This window comes from Anomaloglossus baeobatrachus, chromosome 8, assembly GCF_048569485.1.
Source record: "Anomaloglossus baeobatrachus isolate aAnoBae1 chromosome 8, aAnoBae1.hap1, whole genome shotgun sequence".
Classification (NCBI taxonomy): domain Eukaryota; kingdom Metazoa; phylum Chordata; class Amphibia; order Anura; family Aromobatidae; genus Anomaloglossus; species Anomaloglossus baeobatrachus.
This window is the reverse complement of record NC_134360.1, coordinates 62,633,959-62,653,532: the sequence shown is the minus strand read 5'-3', so window position 1 is coordinate 62,653,532 and position 19,574 is coordinate 62,633,959. Positions and strand designations below refer to the sequence as shown.

At 44.9% G+C, this 19,574-nt stretch overlaps 1 pseudogene; it reads left to right on the top strand.

Moving 5' to 3' along the window:
• The window catches only part of LOC142249821 (inter-alpha-trypsin inhibitor heavy chain H3-like), a 191,578-nt pseudogene that overhangs the window by 58,498 nt on the left and 113,506 nt on the right, over window positions 1-19,574 (top strand).

Genomic DNA, 19,574 nt, shown 5'->3' with positions numbered 1-19,574 from the left:
AATTACCTGCCCAGGTGCTGGTTCCAACAGCAGTGCAATGCTAAGGAAATCCTGAAAACATGCACTGTTGGTGGGCCTTGAGGACTGGAGTTGGGGAACCCTGCTCTATTCGACTGTCAGAGATTGTTGGGTACATCAGTCATAAGGAGAATGAATGGAGAAGGGGTTAAACAGGTGTATTGCCTCTTCATTCAAATATAGTGAAAAAATATTATGATCTGGTAAACTGTGGGGCCTCAGAGGTCAGAACCCCATAATCCAGACGAAATCACTTATCTTGGGGATACTTGATAAAGTAAAGTTACTGGAATATTTCTTTAAAGAGGACTTGTAACCAAGTCAAAAGTGGCCGATTTTTGGTCTTATTTTATTCCTCTTATGCCCATGAGTTTGCAGCTTTTATTTGTTGGTGTTTTTTTTTTTTATGGAAAATCCGTCATATGGTCGTCATATGGTATAGTCATTTTTTATTTAGCATTTTGCCTGCCTACATTGATGGTGTCCAAGGAGTAGGAGGTGTCCGAGGCACAGGAGGACGGCGAAAGGAGGGACAGGAGGCACAAATTAGCCGCCCATTGGACTGAACAATTTACATACAGGGCGGGAGAGTTTATAAAGGTATTTGTAAGGTCTACAGGGGTGTCAGGGGGTAACGTGCACCTTTATAGAATCCAGCACAGGCGCTACTTAAGGTGCTAGTTTTGGTTTAGAAGGTCAAAATCTGGTGACAGGTTCCCTTTAAAAACACACTCTCAGAGAATCCTGTGCTTTCTTAGTGAAGAAGACCATAAAAATTAGTACTCCACATTTTTTAAATCGTATGATGGATTTTTTAAAAAAAAACAAACCAAAAAAACAATAAAAAATAAACAAACAAACAAGCAAAAAGAACCAGAACAAAAACAAACAAGAATTGCAGTGGATTAGGATGAATGGAACAACTGGCCACATTTTATTTGGTTGCAGGTCCCCTTTAAGTAAATTTATTTGACATGTATGGTATTTTCTTATATTTGCAAGTTTTTTGCTTCACTGCGAATAATAATTTACACATTTTATCCTAGTGACGAACATCAATGATCCTGTGCTGCAGGCTGTTAATTTATTAAATAAAGCACATGAGAGTAAAACTGTTCCAGATAGAAGTGTTTCCTTAATTGTCCTCCTCACAGATGGTCAAGCCAATGAAGGTAGGTAAAAAAGGGGTTATTGTGTATGTTTTCTAAAAAAAAAAAAAAAAAAAAAAAAAATATTATTTTTTAGTTTATAATAGTTTACTTACATATATATAATTTACTCACCTGTCCCGCTCCAGTGCCAGGCTTTTCTCCTCCTTTTCTGCTTTCCTTTTGGCTGGTTTCATTTGTGCTACTGCACATTGGGTTTTTATTATAATTCGGCAAACACCTCTGATGTTATCATCCAAAACCTTCTAAGACCAGCCCAGAAGGTTCTGTACTGGCTGAGTATTCCGTTACACAATGACGCTGCTGTGACGCCCTGGCAAAACCAGGTAGTTACACAGAATAGGCCCCCGCATAACACCGCTCCCACACAGGGTTAAATCAGCCGACAAAACCCTAGTCACCCCCTCAGGGAAGGACAGACACACCAGTGGGCGGGACCAGGTGGAAAGGAAACGTCCACCTAGGGGTCTGGAGAGCCTGGGGCGGGAAAACAGTGAGATTAAGTTAAGGTCTGAGTCTAGTTGGAGTTAGGAGGAGAAGCTGACAGATGTCAGGGTCGGAGCCCTGACATATTAGCTAGGTGGCAGATGGTGGTCACCGCCAGCAGGAGACGGGAAGATGGCTCAGCAGATCCGAGGTGGACCAGGGCAGGGTTGTAGCCCGCCGGTACCGACACCGGAGAACCGACCCGGAAACCGTGTACACAAAGGAGTACTCGGACCCTGAAGCCAGGACCGGAACCGATGGCCTAGCTAATTAACCGATTGACGGCAGGATTCTAGGTCCTGTCCCAACCTAAGTCCCGAAAAGTAGACAACCACCCACATAGTGGGATAGGACATCCGCCAGGGCCCGGTAGATACCACGGGTCAGCGTTTGACGGGCACGGCTCCCAACCAGAGGACCAGAAGCGGACTCCTGCATTGCACACCGGGAAGTCTGCACAAGAAAACACAAAGGGCAGAGGAAAGGGGCATTGACCACCAGCCTGGGTGTGGGACCAGATACACCCGTCTGCGGCAGCCGGCCACCATCACCTTGGTTTACCAAAAGACTTGTGTGATTGATTCAACAGTGAGTAACATTCCCGTCCTGGCCAGGTGCGCCGGCCCCTGACGTTATCATCCCCTGCACAGAGACATTGGGCCCCGGGGCATCCATCCCTGCCCATGGAGGGGTTAACATCCAGCTGCCAGCCCATCGCCCCTGGGAGCCCCACAACAGCAGTGGTGGTGCTACATTTGACCACACACCGTGGGTGGCGTCACAGACAGTTTTTCAACACCCCCCGTACAACTACGTACCCCTTTTGTTCGGAGTGTCCGCTTGACCCCCGGGGCCGGTAGAGTTCCTCGAGCCATACCGCAGATTTGGATCCGAGCAGCACGGCTGCTGGCAGGGGGGCGGCACACTGCCACCATGTTCTTTCCGGTAAGGTAGTCACACTTAGCTGTATTACACCCAGGTGCTTGATTGTTTATTCAGCTTCCACTTAGTGGTATTGTAAGAAAATGGAGGTAGTGTTAAGCCGAGGTCTACAAATGAACATTGCCATCTGCTGGTATAAGGAAGTGAGAACTGGATCAACAGGAACTGGAGAGACAAGTATATGTTCAGGAGAAGAAGCGATAACAAGGCACACCAGGTAAGGAGACAACTGTATCACATTATTGAATAATAAAAGGCTCAGGAGGGAAGTGCAGGACAGGGGTTGACACCTGTGCTTGTGTCAGGGCAGACATATAAAGGCAGCTGAGCTGGCTTATAGCTGCAATTACCAGCATGGCCCAGACCAGTGAAGTGCAGCCTGAGAGAGGTGGAATGATCCAAGAAAGGAAAAGATGAATGGCCAGAACCAGAAACGAGAGAACAGAGATAAGAGGCTAGAACCAGAATCGAGATACCATAGATGTGTGGCCAGAAATGAGAGACCAGAGATGAGAGGCCAGAACCAAGAGACCACAAATGAGAGGCCAGAACCAAGAGATCAGAGACCAAAATCAGAACTGAGAGACCGGAGATGAGAGGCCAAAACTGAGAGATCAGACACGAGAAGCCAGAACCAGAACCAAGAGAACGGAAACGAGCAATCAGAAATGTGACCAAGTGAACGGGACCATAGGCGAGTGAGCAGAGCCATGAGAAGTGATCAGACAGAAGAAGATGGGCATTCAAGTGGGCTGCAACCTGAAGAGTAGAATTATGATACAGAGGGGACCAGGGTCATGCTTCAAAGGACAGAGCCAACTTTCAAAGAGATTAATTGATAAGAGACTTGCTGCTTAATAGTGTAGTACCTGTCACAAGTCCTGCATGTAAGGAGTGACTGTTTGCTGTTCTATGGAATCAGGACGTGCTGAGCTGTTAGAAGAGTGACAGCTCAGTTGTCCAATCACTGTCGGTGTGTTGAGTGACAGCCCAGATAAACAGTCTGATACTGGGAGGTGTTATAGAAAACCTGTCATCGGATGTTTATAATACTCACCTAACGGTCAGTGCGGAGCAGACTAGTTGGATCGGTGTCTCTGTTCTCCAGGTCCGCGCCTCCTCTTTCTGCCATCTTTCTCCTCCTGCTTCTGAAGCTAATGTGGATGGCGCGTTGTACGTCATCTACACTAGCCGACATTGTGGTCCCGTGCAGGCTCACTACAATACTTTGATCTGCCCTACCCGGGGTAGATCAAAGTGCACCTTCGCAGGACCTCAATGTCGGCTAGTGTAGATGACATAGAATGCGTCATCCACACTACCTTCAGAAGTAGGAGGACAAAGATGGCAGAAAGAGGAGGCGCGGACGCCCATCCGACCAGTAGGATTTTCGCTGCTCTACAGTCCGTGTCATCTTTGCTGGATATTTCAATACATAATGCGCCAAATGTTTTCCATTGGTGAAAGGTTTAGACTACAGGTGGGTCATCACCCAAACTCTACTTCTGTAAAACCATGCTCTTGTGATGGATGTAGTTTGTGATTTACATTGTCTGCCAAAATATGGGAGGACTTCACTGAAATAGATGTTTTTTTGACTAGAGCAGATGTTCTATAACCTGTGTATAATGCTCAGTATTGATAGCGTCTTTCAAGGTATGTAAGTTGCCCATAATATAGGCACTAATGTGACCCTATAAAACTAGAGATGCAGGAACTGTGCATCGATAACAAGCTGGATGGTCCCTCGGCCTCCACTCTTAAGTTTGGATAAAAATGTTCAAATTTGTATTCATCTGTTTACAGATCAGGTTTCCATTTTGTGTCAGTTCATTTTAACTGAGCTTTGTCCCAGAGAAGAAGACAACATTTCTGGATTGTAGTGATATATGACTTCTTTTTTGCACAATAGAACTTTAACTTGCATTTATAGATTGCACCACAAACTGTGTCCCCAGACAGTGATTTCTGGAAGTATTCCTTAGTGTGCACAACCAAATTATGTTTGTGTTTAATGCAGCATTGCCTTAGGGTGAGTAAATCATAAGCATCTAATATTCACCAGTTGGCCTTCTCCCCTGTACACATGGATTTCTCCAGAATTTCTGAATCTTTTGATGACATTATGTACCATAGATGGTGGGCTAGTCAAAGTCTTTGCAATTTTATGGTGAGGGACATTTTTCTGAAATTGTTCCATAATTTTTTGATGCAATTGTTCACAGATTGGTCAACCTCTGACCATCCTTGCTTCTGAGAGACTCTGCCTTTCTAACATTCTTTTTTTATATACAGACCATCCAGCTGTTTTTTTATCAGCCCCACTAACTTTTCCAGCCTTCTTTAAACTCTGCACCAACGTTTTTGTGTTGCTGCCATCTGTTTTTAAATGCTTTTAGCCTTTTCAAAATCGAAATTGAAAAAAATGTTAATACAGGCGACAATATTGATGTAATCTACTGCAAGACTGCCTGTTTTGACAATTTATGTGTACACTTTGTTTTAATTGAAAAACATAATTTCTTTTAAAATATAGGTGAAATTTTTGAATCTTTTATGAACTCTTAGGTGAATCAAATCCTTCAAAAATCCAAGAAAATGTAAAGAAAGCCATTCAAGGGAAATACACCTTGTACAGTCTTGGTTTTGGCTCTGGAGTTGATTATGCTTTTCTGGAAAAGTTAGCGCTGGAAAATTCAGGAATCGCCCGTCGCATATATGAAGACTCGGATGCAGACTTGCAGTTAGAGGTAATGTTTCACAGTTTCTTATGTGCGTATAATACATAACAATGAAGACTTATGTTTCTATCTCTTTATGATCAGAGTGTTTTGCTCCTGATGCCTTTTAGCAATTTTGTCAATATAATGGTTTAAAGGGGCTGTCCAGTAATAATTGTTTTAAAAAAATCTAGAACAAAAAATTAAAATAAAATATTCTTACTATTTATACTTGTATAAAGTCCAGATCCGCATGGTTCCAACTTATCCAAATGCCAGACCCGGGTGTTGATCTGGATCTGGCAACTGAGGAGATAAAAAAAATAAAGGAAAAATAAAGATCATGTTCCATGATCGCTTTCTGTGACTTCAGATATGTAGCAGAGTTGAAATTGCCGTGGGACCTCGTGTGGAATACGTCGGACCTGTTTGGCTATTTTTGGGGTTAATAAAGTGGTGAAAGAGGGTGCTTTTTTATATTTTATTTTAAAAAATGGATTTTTTCGGTGTTTGTGTTTATTTACTTTCACTTACAGATTAGTAATGGGGTGGGTCTCATAGACCCTCCTCATTACTAATCTAGGGCTTAGTGGCAGCTGTGGGCTGTTTTTAACCTCTTATTGCCCCCGCACCAGGGCAATCGGAAAGAACTGGGTAGAGCGCTGATCTTGTCACATCTAATGGATGCGACAATTTCGGGGTGACTACAGGCTGCTATACTTAGCCTGGGGGGTCCCAATAACCATGGGTCTCTCCAGCCTCAGAACACCAGCCCCCAGGTGTTGGGTTTTATCATAGCTGGAAATAAAAATTGTGGGGGGACTACAAGTTGTTGTTTTTAATTACGGTATTTATTTAAATAATTAAAAAAAAATTTGCATGCGGTTCCTCCTATTTTTTGATACATACACATACTGTAGACATAGGCTTTATGTGTGCTGGGTATCATAATATAGATGTTTAATATAATGTTTCCATTTATTTATTTTTATACCACGATAGACGCATATAGCGCCCGTGACTGGGAGCAGTCAGGTGACATGTTTTCACTTAGTATGGGGGTGTGTCTGACTGCAACTAATCATTAGAAGCCAGTGGGTGGGGAAACCAGTGCATATGCATGATCCTAATTCACGGTCCCTGAAGTGAATGGGTGGCTGTGGGAGCTGTGCACAGCAATGCCGGAGCCTCGGTAAGTATCAAGCACTTGCGCCCATCTCCTATCCCTTCTACCACCATTTTTAATAGCCAGATTTTGGTCCACATAGACTTATATGGGGACTGCTGACATCTGGTAAGGAACCGGATTTTAAAAAACCTGCCGGTCATGGTTATCTGCGAGTCCGCTTATCACTAATACTTACCTTTCCAGTCTCCGACACTACTTTTATGACATTGTCCAGATCTCTCACTTGAGTCTATTTTTTCTCCTCTGGCATATTATCGCTGCAACCAGTCACTAGCTACAATTGCTAATCCCACAAAACAAAAAACAATTCAGCTCCAATTCAGCAAGGAATTTTCAAAAAGGTTCTGGAATAAAACTTTTTGAAATGTTTCCAAATATATGTGCAATTCAAAGTTGCTTTAAAATCTTGCAACTTTTTGTGGACTTCCTGACCAGTTCCTTCAAAGTGGGTGAAGCTGGAATATGATGGAGCAAGGCAAACTCATCCTAATTCTTTGTGGCAGGAATTTAAGGCCACTTTACACGCAACGACGTATCTAACGATATGTTGTCGGGGTCACGAAATTCGTGACGCACATCCAGAATCGTTAGCTACATCGTTGCGTGTCACACATACAAGCGACCGCTAACGATCAGAAATACTCACCAAATCGTTGATACATCGTTCATTTTCCAAATGTCATTGCTGGTGCAGGACACAGGTTGTTCGTCGTTCCTGAGGCAGCACACAACGCTACGTGTGACACCGCGGGAACGACGAACAACAACGTTCCTGCGTCCTCCGGCAATGAGGTGGGCGTGTCGTCAATGCGGCTGCTCTCCGCCCCTCGCTTCTATTGGTGGGCTGCTGTGTGATGTCGCTGTGACGCCGCACGAACCTCCCCCTTAAAAAAGAGTTTGTTCGGCGGCCACAGCGACGTCGTTAGGAAGGTAAGTCCATTTAACGCGTCCTAACGATATTGTTCGCCACGGGCAGTGATTTGCCTGTGACGCACAAACGACGGGGGCGGGTGCGATCGCTAGCGATGTCGCAGCGTGTAAAGCAGCCTTTACTCCAGCCCCTTGGTGCCTCTTATTGTAATTTTCTTTTCGCAAGGAATTTTATGCAAAACCTAATAAAATGGGACCATTGTACAGTTGTTGCTAAAAGGTTTGAGACTGACACAAGTTTTGGTTTTCATAAAGTTTAGTGCTTCAGTTTTTATGTTGGCAATTTGTATTAGAGGAATTCTCCCCTTTCAGGCAGTGTTCTGCCGCAGCTGAAGTTTGTAAAGAAATAGCAAACTGCATTGTACTTAAAATCCCCTGGTACAGCACTCGTGTGTTCTGGTGTTGTCACGCTAGGTATGGGGAAGTACCAAGCACATGACAAAAGGGAAGGGAAACCCTTTATCTAGGGAGAAGGAAGATGATGACGCCTGACCAAACCTACTGCTGGTCCCTGGGGTCCCTCACCACCCTAGATAGGTTCTGCACCTATGCGCCGAGCTGGATACCTGACCCTAAGTATCCCTAGTGCTGGGCACTAAATAGGGAGCGGATGCGATGAGCTCTTCGTCAACCCCATTAAACACTATAAAAGACATAAGGGGGAAACATAGGGGGAAAAACATGAACTACTTATCATTAGATGACTCAGGTAGAACTTTAGCACAGTTTTCAGCAATGATACAGCAAGTGTGACGCCCTGGGCTAGCCAGGTAGTCACAGGTAGACCCCCGCACAACACCTGTCCCCTAAAAAGGTGTCATCAGCCAACCATTAAAACCTAGTCACCTCCCTCAGTGCTTGATGGGCACACAAGGGGGCGGAGCCAGGCAGTTGGCCACGCCTACCGAGGAGTTCAGAGAGCCTGAGGTGGGAAAAACACAGTCAGTTCACAAACAGTGTAGTCTGTGTGCAGTCAGAGAGTGAAGTGGAGGAGGACAGGCCTGTGTGACGGCCATTGAACAGAATGACAGGTGCCAGGGTTGGAGCCCGGGCACCATTGGCTAGGAGGCATATGGTGGCCTCAGCCTGCAGGAGCCGGGAAGATGGCTTGGTGGAACCGTGGTGGACCGGGACAGGGTAGTGGCCCGCCGGTACTGACCCGGGGAACCGACTCGGAAACCGGAGCACAAGAGGGGGTACTCAGACCCTGAAACGAGGTCCATAAGCCTCTGGACTAAGTTAATTAACTGATTGCGGTCTGGACTATAGGTCCTTTCCCACCCAAAGTCCCAACTGAAGACAACAGCCCAACGAGGGGGATAGAAAGCCACCGCACAGGCAGAGAGATTCCACGGGCCAGCGTCTGCGGGCAAAAGGGCTCTCCCGACATCCACAAAGCCGGGAAGTGGACTTCCGACGCTGAAGCGCAGGTAGCCCACAAATACACAACACGGTGCAGGAGAAAGGCAGAGACCACCAACCTGGTGGGGGACCAGACGCAGCCGGCTGCGGGCACCGACCACCATCAACTTGGTTTACCAGAGACTCGTGTGCATTACTAAACGTGAGTACAACAGTGCCCTCCGGCCGCGCACCTCCCTGCACTGCCCAACAAACCCCAACGGGTCCCGGGGCCACCATCCCTGCCCATGGAGGGGTTAACATCTTGCTGCGTAATATCTTTCCCCGGGTGCCCAGTAACCGCTGCGGTGGTGTCCACCTTCACCACAACCCGTGGGTGGCGTCACAAACTCAAACACGGCTCCGGCCGTACACCTACGTCCCCTAAAAGCGCCAGCCCCCTTTTCAGATCGAAGTGGACCACAGGGCCCCCGGGTTTGGAGACGCTCGAGCTACCATCTGGCGAGTCCGGATCCGAGCGGCTCGGTTGCCGCCGAGCACGGGGCAGTACACAAGGAACTGAAAATATCACCAGCAGCAGCCCAAGGAAGGAAGGGAGGAGTATTTAACACCAAGGGAATACTTACAATCAACAGTCAAGCTCCTGTTGGGTCCAAAAGGGAGAGAGATGAACACAGCAAAAAAGATACAAACTGTATACCAATGAATATTGACAGCAGAAACAATGGAAAGTCAAGGAGCATTCTGCACAGCCAAGCGCTGTGACCTTCGATGGCCAGAAGCCACATGACTGTCAGTCACACATGACACACCCATGACAGGTATGCTCCTAGTGTCCAGTCTTGGCTGTGGAACTAACATCATGTTGAAAGCAGATAATTATCTAAGAGGACAAACCCTTTAACTGTGGATTGTTTTGAGGAGTTATCAGATAAATTTAAAAAAATTGCAAAGTCATAGCCATAAAAATTAACTTAACCAAACCCGCATTTCCACTACAATTTCAGTCCTACCACAAAATGTCCTACTTATACCATTTCAGTGATTCTCTTGTTAGCTCAGGAGAAAGTGTTAACAAGGACAAGGCAGCAGATATTATTCTGAGTAAACTGAACTGCTGTCCTTTAGTCGCTGGTTAAAATTTTTAACCATAATCCCATAGATTGTAAGCTTTCGAGCAGGGCCCTAATTCCTACTGTAGCTGTTGAATTATGTACTATTTTGTTTTGTATTTGTCTATAAAACCCCCTACCGGATTGTGGTGTGCTGCGGAATATGTTGGCGCTATATAAATAAACTTTATTATTATTATTATTATTATTATATTGAAATGCTGAATTTCTTAGAGGCTATTTCAGCATTTTGTTTAGGGCTCATCCATATGCTTGTTGTTTATGTACAAATTTCATATATGTTTTTCTTGGATAGAACAGATTGATATAGTGTAGTATAGTCCACGTAACTGTTCACGTGAGGTTTTTTGCAGACCAAATGGCTCAGGAAAGAAAACTGAGACATGTTGATTTTTTAGTCTAATCATAGATCACATACATTACTCACCCATTCAAGTTTATGAGTTGGTGGAAAAACTTGGACAACAAACTGATACCATCCTCTGTTACGGTCGCCAAGGAGCGGCGAGTGTCCGGGAGTGGACCCACTGGGCCGTACACTGGACTCCCCTGGTAGGAGCTAACCTGGAACTAACCCCTATACAGGAATTGTCAGGAGCAGCCCCAAGAGGCCTAAATGCACGGTTGCCAGGATCAGTGGAGTCAACTCTGATGGACTGGTGAGTCTCTGATGTTTGGTACTAGTGTGGCAACATGGAGGTGGAGGCTCGGACATGGCAGCAGGGAAGTAAAACTCAGACGTGGCAGCATGGAGGTAGTAGCTCAGATGTGGCAGCACGGAGGTAGTGGCTCAGACATGGCAGCACAGAGGTAGTGGCTCACACATGGCAGCACAGAGGTAGTGGCTCACACATGGCAGCACAGAGGTAGTGGGTAGCGGCTCAGACATGGCAGCACAGAGGTAGTGGCTCAGACATGGCAGCGTGGAAGTAGTGGCTCAGACATGGCAGCGCGGAGGTAGTGGCTCAGACATGGCAGCACGGAGGTAGTGGCTCAGACATGGCAGCACGGAGGTAGTGGCTCAGATATGGCAGCACAGAGGTAGTGGTTAGTGGCTCAGACATGGCGGCACAGAGGTAGTGGCTCAGACATGGCAGCGTGGAAGTAGTGGCTCAGACATGGCAGCGTGGAAGTAGTGGCTCAGACATGGCAGCGTGGAAGTAGTGGCTCAGACATGGCAGCGTGGAAGTAGTGGCTCAGACATGGCAGCGCGGAGGTAGTGGCTCAGACATGGCAGCACGGAGGTAGTGGCTCAGACATGGCAGCACAGAGGTAGTGGCTCAGACATGGCAGCACGGAGGTAGTGGCTCAGACGTAGCAGCACAGAGGTAGTGGCTGAGACATGGCAGCGTGGAAGTAGTGGCTCAGACATGGCAGCGCGGAGGTAGTGGCTCAGACATGGCAGCACGGAGGTAGTGGCTCAGACATGACAGCACAGAGGTAGTGGCTCAAACATGGCAGCACGAAGGTAGTGGCTCAGACGTAGCAGCACAGAGGTAGTGGCTGAGACATGGCAGCACGGAGGTAGTGGCTCAGACTTAGCAGCACAGAGGTAGAGATCAAGCTCTAGAAAGAGGCACAAGTTAGTGTCGCGGGCGGAGGAGGGGACGCCGCGCTCTCCCTACTGCTGCTCGGGTCCGGCTGGCACCGCGGCTGCTGCTGCCGCTGCTCGGTGGCTCGAGCGATGGGCCGGATCCCACGGACTCGAGCGGCGCTCCTCGCCCGTGAGTGAAAAGGGGATTGGTTTTGGGATTGTTGGGGTGAGTTTTTTGTCCGTGACGCCACCCACGGTTGTGGTGATTTATTAACACCACCGCTGCTCTGTATGGGGATCCCGGGCAGGATGGTATGGAGCAGCCAGTTGTTATGTTGCCCCTCCGTGGGTAGGGGTTGGTGATCCCGGGGCCCAGTGAGGAGGTGGGTGATGCAGGGCCTGGTGGGCGCAGGGACGCGGGGGCAGCGCTGTGCCTTGCGGCACTGTGGTACTCACTCAGCCTGAGACGATGACACAGTTCTCGGTAAACAAACGGCTGGTTGGTCGGTTCCCACGTACGGCTGCACTTGCTTTCCCCAGTAGGTGACGGTGACGGTCCCTCTGTCCTGCACCTCTGTTGATATTGGTTGCGATGAGTTCCCACCGGTAACCCGCTCCCCGGCTTGGATATGGGCCGGAGGAGCCCTACTTTGCCCGCAGGCGCTGGCCCTGAGAAACTGGTGCCTTGGCGGTGGCGGTGTCTCTCCTCAATGGTTGGACTTTTGCCTTCAATCGGGACTTGGTTGTTGGGAGACAGACGTCCCCTTCACTGACGGATTTGACAAATTATGGCGACTCCTAGCCTTGCCGGGATCCGAGAGGCCCCTGCCCTGGTGCTGACTGTCCTTTGTATACTGCTCCAGACCGCCGGGCCACTACCCGTCCGCGGTCCTTCCAGCAACCTCCGAGCAGTCCCACTCCAGACAATCACCGCCGTCTGCTGACCTTGCTGACACTGTCCAGGCACACAGCCACGGACCAACTTCAGGCTTTACTACTGTTTCTTTCACTTTACTTGACTTCAGCTTCACTCCTCTACCACTTCACTTCCTTCTACCTTCACTTCCTAAACTGAACTTCAGCTCTGCCTGAGCTAAACTGCTCTACTCGACTCATCTCTGTTCTCAACTGCACTCGACTCTTCTCTGTTCTCAACTCCTCCACTCCACTGCCTGGTTCTTCCCGCCTCCAGGGCTGTGAACTCCTCGGTGGGCGGAGCCAATCGCCTGGCCCACCCCCTGGTGTGAACATCAGCCCCTGGAGGAAGGCAACAAGGATTTAGGGTTAGCTTCGATGTTCCTAACTGGGGTGTAGGGTGTGGTGGTGCTGTGACCTGTGACCCCTGGCTTGCCCAGGGCGTCACATTAGCAGAAACAAGTCACTGGTATAAAACAAAAGGGCACAGGGACAGACACAATAACACGTATGGTACCTGAGAACTAGCAACGCACTAATGATAGGTTACGTTGCTCAGGCTCCTCCCCTATGGGGAGACAGGCTTAAATACCTTCAGGGTAATCGCTGACCTCAAGGATCACTTCCGGGTAATGGGATGCCGACCCTTTAAGAAAGGGGGCGTGGCCACGAGAACACCCTATGGGTACTCCCAGAAGGCCTGCGTGTGGCCTGGAAGCAAGAGGAGGCCGCTGCAGACCCCGGGGCAGGAACAGGACGCATGGAACTGGCGGGCAGGTGAAGAGAGCGGCGCTCCCGCCACAGCCTGGGAGCGTGTGGGGGTGCCGCATCAGGACCGGGCGCTACATTGTCTTTGCATCCATGTGCTGTTTTTCGTGTTTGTTTTCTAGGAGAAGATTGAGAAACCTTCATCAGTTATTTTTGTTTGCTATAAAACTGATGGAACACTAATGATAAAAATGGACACCTTGACCAGACACAGATGAAAATCTGGTCCAGCACACAGGACTTACACAAGAAAAACCCAAAATGCACAACTTAATGGGGCTAATAACTGCTTTTACTAAAATCTTCTCCAGCAATAGATACTCTGAAAACTATTAAAAATTATAATTCTTGGCAGCATTTCATCCTGTGTAGACAGCACATGTGCTGCCGATAACAATGATACTTTATGCACACGGTATGATCATATTACCAATCACTCTGTACATATTACCGATCACTTTATTTGGTCAGCCTGTCTAAATAAGTAGAGAGGCTTAGAGAGAGGAAATCCCATACACTGATTGCTGGCTTGCCGTGTATGAATTTAGTAAGCAGCAAATAAAAGGAGCTTCTAAAGGAGCATGAACTGGGCAGCTGAAATGGCATGGCCCCATGGTGTTAGGGAGAGAAGGAGGCAAAATAAGGTAATTAAGTAAATTACAATATTTCATAGTATTGCAATGCCTAGAGGACAATTAAATAAAAAGTGCTTTTGTTTCTTGTTGATTTCATAAACGTATCTTGTTTAATAAGTTTGCAAAATTTTCTACATTTCTTTTTTTTTTCTGTCAAGACGGGGTGCAGAGTGCACATTAATGAGAAAAAAAATGAACTTTTTTAAATTTACCAAATGGCTGCAATGAAACAAATATGTATATAGAAATGTGGCACTCCTTGTTCGCTGGTGCTTGGATAGGGTCCCACCCCGATACAAAATATCAAAAAAACAAAATATCAAAAAAATCAAAAAAATCCAGCACTCAAAGCAATGAAATGAAATTGTTTTGAATTTTTATTCATTCATTTATAGAAAGCAATTTTGTGTAAATATTAGTTGACGTTTCGGTCTTCCGACCTTCATCAGATTACACTACAATAAAGAAATACATAAAAAAATTTTTAGATGTACAGAAATATAATGGCATAATACAATCATAGTATCAGAAAAGGCAGAGATTTCACCAAACAATAATACATTGACCATAAGAAATCACATGTAAACCAAATAATGACAAAAAAAGGGAAAATCGAAATAAATAATCTGTCAACTGAGCCACTTAACTGGCAGATACAATGCTCTCCTAGACAAGGTAGGAAATATGCTATTGAAGAATAATTGATAGAAAAAAAAACAGAAAGAACGATATGAGGACCAATAAACATGTCCTGCTAATTCAGTATTAAATTACAAAGAGTGCAAAGAAAAAAATAGGAGCACTCAAAACTAATCAAACAAAGTCAAACAGACAATAACAAACAATGCCATGTAGTAACACTCACCAAAAAGGCTCTGATATAACATATGGAAAATCCTGGAGAAAAGGGAAAAGCTGCCCGTCCGGGTCTGCGGTCTGTGTGATCTGACAGCCCAATGTCCAAGTTTAAATAGACCGCTTAATTAGCGTATATCATGTTACTGAACGTCACTTCCGGTCCACAAACCGGAAGCGACGATCCTGACTGGCAATATGTAGAACCAAATGGTTGGCAAAAACGGACTTATGCAGACTGCCCATGCCACTTCACATCCAATAAACTGGACAAAAAGTGGTGCGCCAGCATATAGGATATAGTAGAACAAAAAGGTAATTACAATAGATCGCTTGATTAGCGCATAACATATCGCGGAACGTCACTTCCGGTCCGCAAACCGGAAGTGACGATCCTGGCTGGCAAACTGTAAAACAAGTGGTTGGCAAACGCGAACTTGCGCAGACAGTCCACCCCACTTTGAATACGGTCATACGGAACGGATGGGAAATTTATAAAGGATAGACCACATGAATCAACAATGACTAATAGTGCCTCCTTATCATGTAATTACTATGATATAAAGGTGATAAGAATAAAGGAACACCACAGTCCGTTGAAACAACGGAGAGTGGTGTACCAACCCATTAAGGATATAGTGAATAAAAAGTATTATTTATAATGTTGTATAGAAAAGTCAACTTACTTCAAAATACAAGGACAAACCAATAAAGGGGAGCAAAGGGTAATAAGGATCATTTAAATCAAGCGATCATCTCTAAACGTGAAGAGATTGCTGTGATTGAACAACAGCTAAGTTCCACCTCTTCGGCTGAAGATCTGGCGAAAATTAAAGATCAAGTCACACGGGATTTACAAACCCATAAAATTGGGAGTCAGAAAATTAAAAGAGATAAATTTTTAAGGGATACTGAAGATTATAAAAATAACCGAGTTTATCGGTGGCGTGATACATCCTCCAGAGTGTTTCCAAGACGGTTTCAATATTCTTCTAGTGATAATTCGGCTTCGGAATCTGAATTTCCCTATACTAGACGTCCAAAACTTCTTTTTTTAGGTCAAAGAAATCGCAGAGGCCAAAGAGGAAACCAAGGCAGGGGGGACAATGCCGCCGAGTCAACAAGATCCACGATAGTAACCAGATCCCAGGTACGCCGGACACTATTGTAGTTAACATTTCCTCTAAGAATTTGTTACCTGATCAAATTAGTCTTCTTCAGAAGGGATTATCTTTTTGTCCTTCTTATAAGTTCAATACTTTCCAGTTACAAATGGATTTACTAAGATTTTATCGAAATCTACGTATTAAGGCGCATTTTTCTTCACTACCTGATACAGGCTTGAGACCATTGATACAGCCTACTTCTTTTGCTCCCATTAATATTCAGGGATTAGGTCTTAAAATCAAGAGCACCTTCATGCCTCCCAAAAATAACCCTCCAGTAGAGACATTCATAGGCTTATTGGAGAATGATATCAAGTCGTTTTTCAAAGATTTGTCTAATAAATCACTACACTGTCCCTCCAATTTTTTCCATAAGGATAAAGCAGCGTTGACATCTCTTATGCAGGATAAGGACATTATTATTAAACAAGCCGATAAGGGCGGAGCCCTGGTGATTATGGACAGATCTATGTACTTACAGGAAATACTGAGACAATTGGGGGATAGTACTGTTTATGGGATACTGACATGTAATCCGACAAACAGGATTCGGGATAGGATTAAATCTGTGTCCAACCACTATCTACAAAAGGGAGTTATTGATCAGAAGACATTTGATTTCTTACAAAAACAGAATCCTATAATCCCTGTTTTTTACATACTCCCCAAAATTCATAAGACATTGGTGAATCCCCCAGGTAGACCAATAGTGGCGGGCACAGATTCCATCCTCTCCCCCTTGGCTATCTTACTTGAGAAGATTATTACTCCTTTGACTAAACATATTTCTTCATTCCTTTTGGATACTGGTCACTTCTTAGAGGTGATTAGAGAGCTTGATATCATTCCGTCTGATGCTTTTCTTGTGACTTGGGATGTGACGAGTCTATATACGTCCATTGTTCATCAGAAGGGTATGACAGCAGTACATGAGTTGTTGTTACAACACAATTTTTCAAGTGATACACGTGATTGCTGTCTTGATTTATTACAGATTGTGTTAACTGAAAATTTCTTTTTGTTCCAGGACATCTATTATATACAAAAACAGGGGACCGCGATGGGGTCCAACGTGGCACCCCCATATGCAAATACGTACATGTCTCATTTTGAGGATACATTTATTTATTCTAACAAGGGATTCCAAGAACACTGTAGGTGTTGGAAGAGATTTATCGATGACGTTTTTTGCATATGGGATGGCCCGTTGGATTCCATTATGGAGTTTCACACTCATATTAACAGTGTTTGGCCCGAACTTCAATTTGTTATACATTATGATCTACATCATATTAACTTTCTAGATGTCACGGTTACAAAATTGGATAGTGGGCATTTACAAACTGATCTGTATATTAAGTCCACTGATAGGAACAACTTACTTTCATATGACAGTTGTCATCCCAAAGCCATGAAGAATTCTATACCTAAGTCTCAGTTTCTTAGGGTACATAGGATTGTCAATCAACAAGAAATCAAAAATACCAGATTACAGGAGATGAGGACTAAGTTTCTGGTTAGGGGTTATCCACAGGAGGTTTTGAATAGTGCTAGTATTAGTACCGAATCTTCTATTGGTAAGGTTAGAGATAAACGTCTAGCTTTTGTCCATACTTACCATCCTTTTTCCTACAAAATTCACAAGTTCATCAGAAATCATTGGAACATTTTGCGTAAAGGGTACCCGGAGGTGGAAGAATTTAAGTCACCTTTTCTTCCTTGTTTTAGACGTCCATCTAATCTCAGTAACAAACTAGTGAGGGCCGATATGGGCACCAATTTGACAGGACCCGTTCAAACTCATTTATTCACTCAGAGACGTGGCACATTTCCATGTTTAAGCTGTTCTCAATGCAGTAATGTGTTGAAAGGAGATAAAGTTTTGCATCCCTATAGTGGTCGGGGTTATCCCATCAGAGGTTTTTTCACTTGTGAAACATCTTTTGTTGTGTATGTAGTCAAGTGCCCTTGCGGCCTACTCTATGTAGGCGAGACTACCCAGACTGTTAAAGAACGTATATCACAACATAAATCCACCATCAGGTGTGAGAGATTGACATTACCACTTCCATCTCATTTCCACAAACAGGGACATAGTGTCAGCCAGTTACGGTTCCAAGTTTTGGAACAAGTCTTACCATATAGAAGAGGAGGTGATAGAGTTAAAAGATTGAAACAAAGAGAGGCATATTGGATTTTTACCCTTCAAACTTTGGAGCCCAAAGGCCTTAATCGCGATTTCGATACTTCTAGTTTTCTATAGTTAGATATTTATTTATGTTCTCTATTACTTTTTTTACAGAAGAGTTGATCACTGACTTGATGATGGCCGGTCTTTTTAGGTATTTCCCTTAATCCCTTTTTTTTCTTTCCTTCTTTAACAAAATATTTTTCTCTCTCTTCCCCTAGTTCTAGCTCTTGTTTGTTTTGATTTAATCTTTTTTTGCATTTTTTCTTTTTTCAATCCCTTTCCCCCCCCTCCCCCTCTTCCCTCCCCCCTTTCCCCCCCCCCTCCTTTCCCCCCCTCCTTTCCGTTCCTCCCCCCCCCCCTTCCCCCCCCTCTTCCCTTCTTTATATCTCCACAGCTTCTCTATATATCTTTTAGATGATTTTTGTTACTACACTAGGGTTTACATATGGTTAGTACTTATATATGAGTATATATTGATTCCAAACATACACACCATTCCCTTAGTCCTCTCTTTTTATTACCCTTTGCTCCCCTTTATTGGTTTGTCCTTGTATTTTGAAGTAAGTTGACTTTTCTATACAACATTATAAATAATACTTTTTATTCACTATATCCTTAATGGGTTGGTACACCACTCTCCGTTGTTTCAACGGACTGTGGTGTTCCTTTATTCTTATCACCTTTATATCATAGTAATTACATGATAAGGAGGCACTATTAGTCATTGTTGATTCATGTGGTCTATCCTTTAAAAATTTCCCATCCGTTCCGTATGACCGTATTCAAAGTGGGGTGGACTGTCTGCGCAAGTTCGCGTTTGCCAACCACTTGTTTTACAGTTTGCCAGCCAGGATCGTCACTTCCGGTTTGCGGACCGGAAGTGACGTTCCGCGATATGTTATGCGCTAATCAAGCGATCTATTGTAATTACCTTTTTGTTCTACTATATCCTATATGCTGGCGCACCACTTTTTGTCCAGTTTGTTGGATGTGGAGTGGCATGGGCAGTCTGCGCAAGTCCGTGTTTGCCAACCATTTGGTTCTACATATTGCCAGTCAGGATCGTCACTTCCGGTTTGGGGACCGGAAGTGACGTTCCGTAACATGATACACGCTAATTAAGCGGTCTATTAGTCATTGTTGATCCATGTGGTCTATCCTTTATAATTTTTCCATTTGTTCCGTATGACCGTGTTCTTCGTCTAGTTGATTGAATGTAAAGTGGGGTGGACTGTCTGCGCAAGTCCGTGTTTGCCAACCACTTGGTTTACAATTTGCCAGCCAAGATTGTCACTTCCGGTTTGCGGACCGGAAGTGTCGTTCCACGATATGTTATGCGCTAATCAAGCGATCTATTGCAATTACCTTTTTGTTTTACTATATCCTATATGCTGGCGCACCACTTTTTGTCCAGTTTATTGGATGTGAAGTGGCATGGGCAGTCTGCATAAGTCCGTGTTTGCCAACCATTTGGTTCTACATATTGCCAGTCAGGATCGTCACTTCCGGTTTGTGGACCGGAAGTGACGTTCCGTAACATGATATACGCTAATTAAGCGGT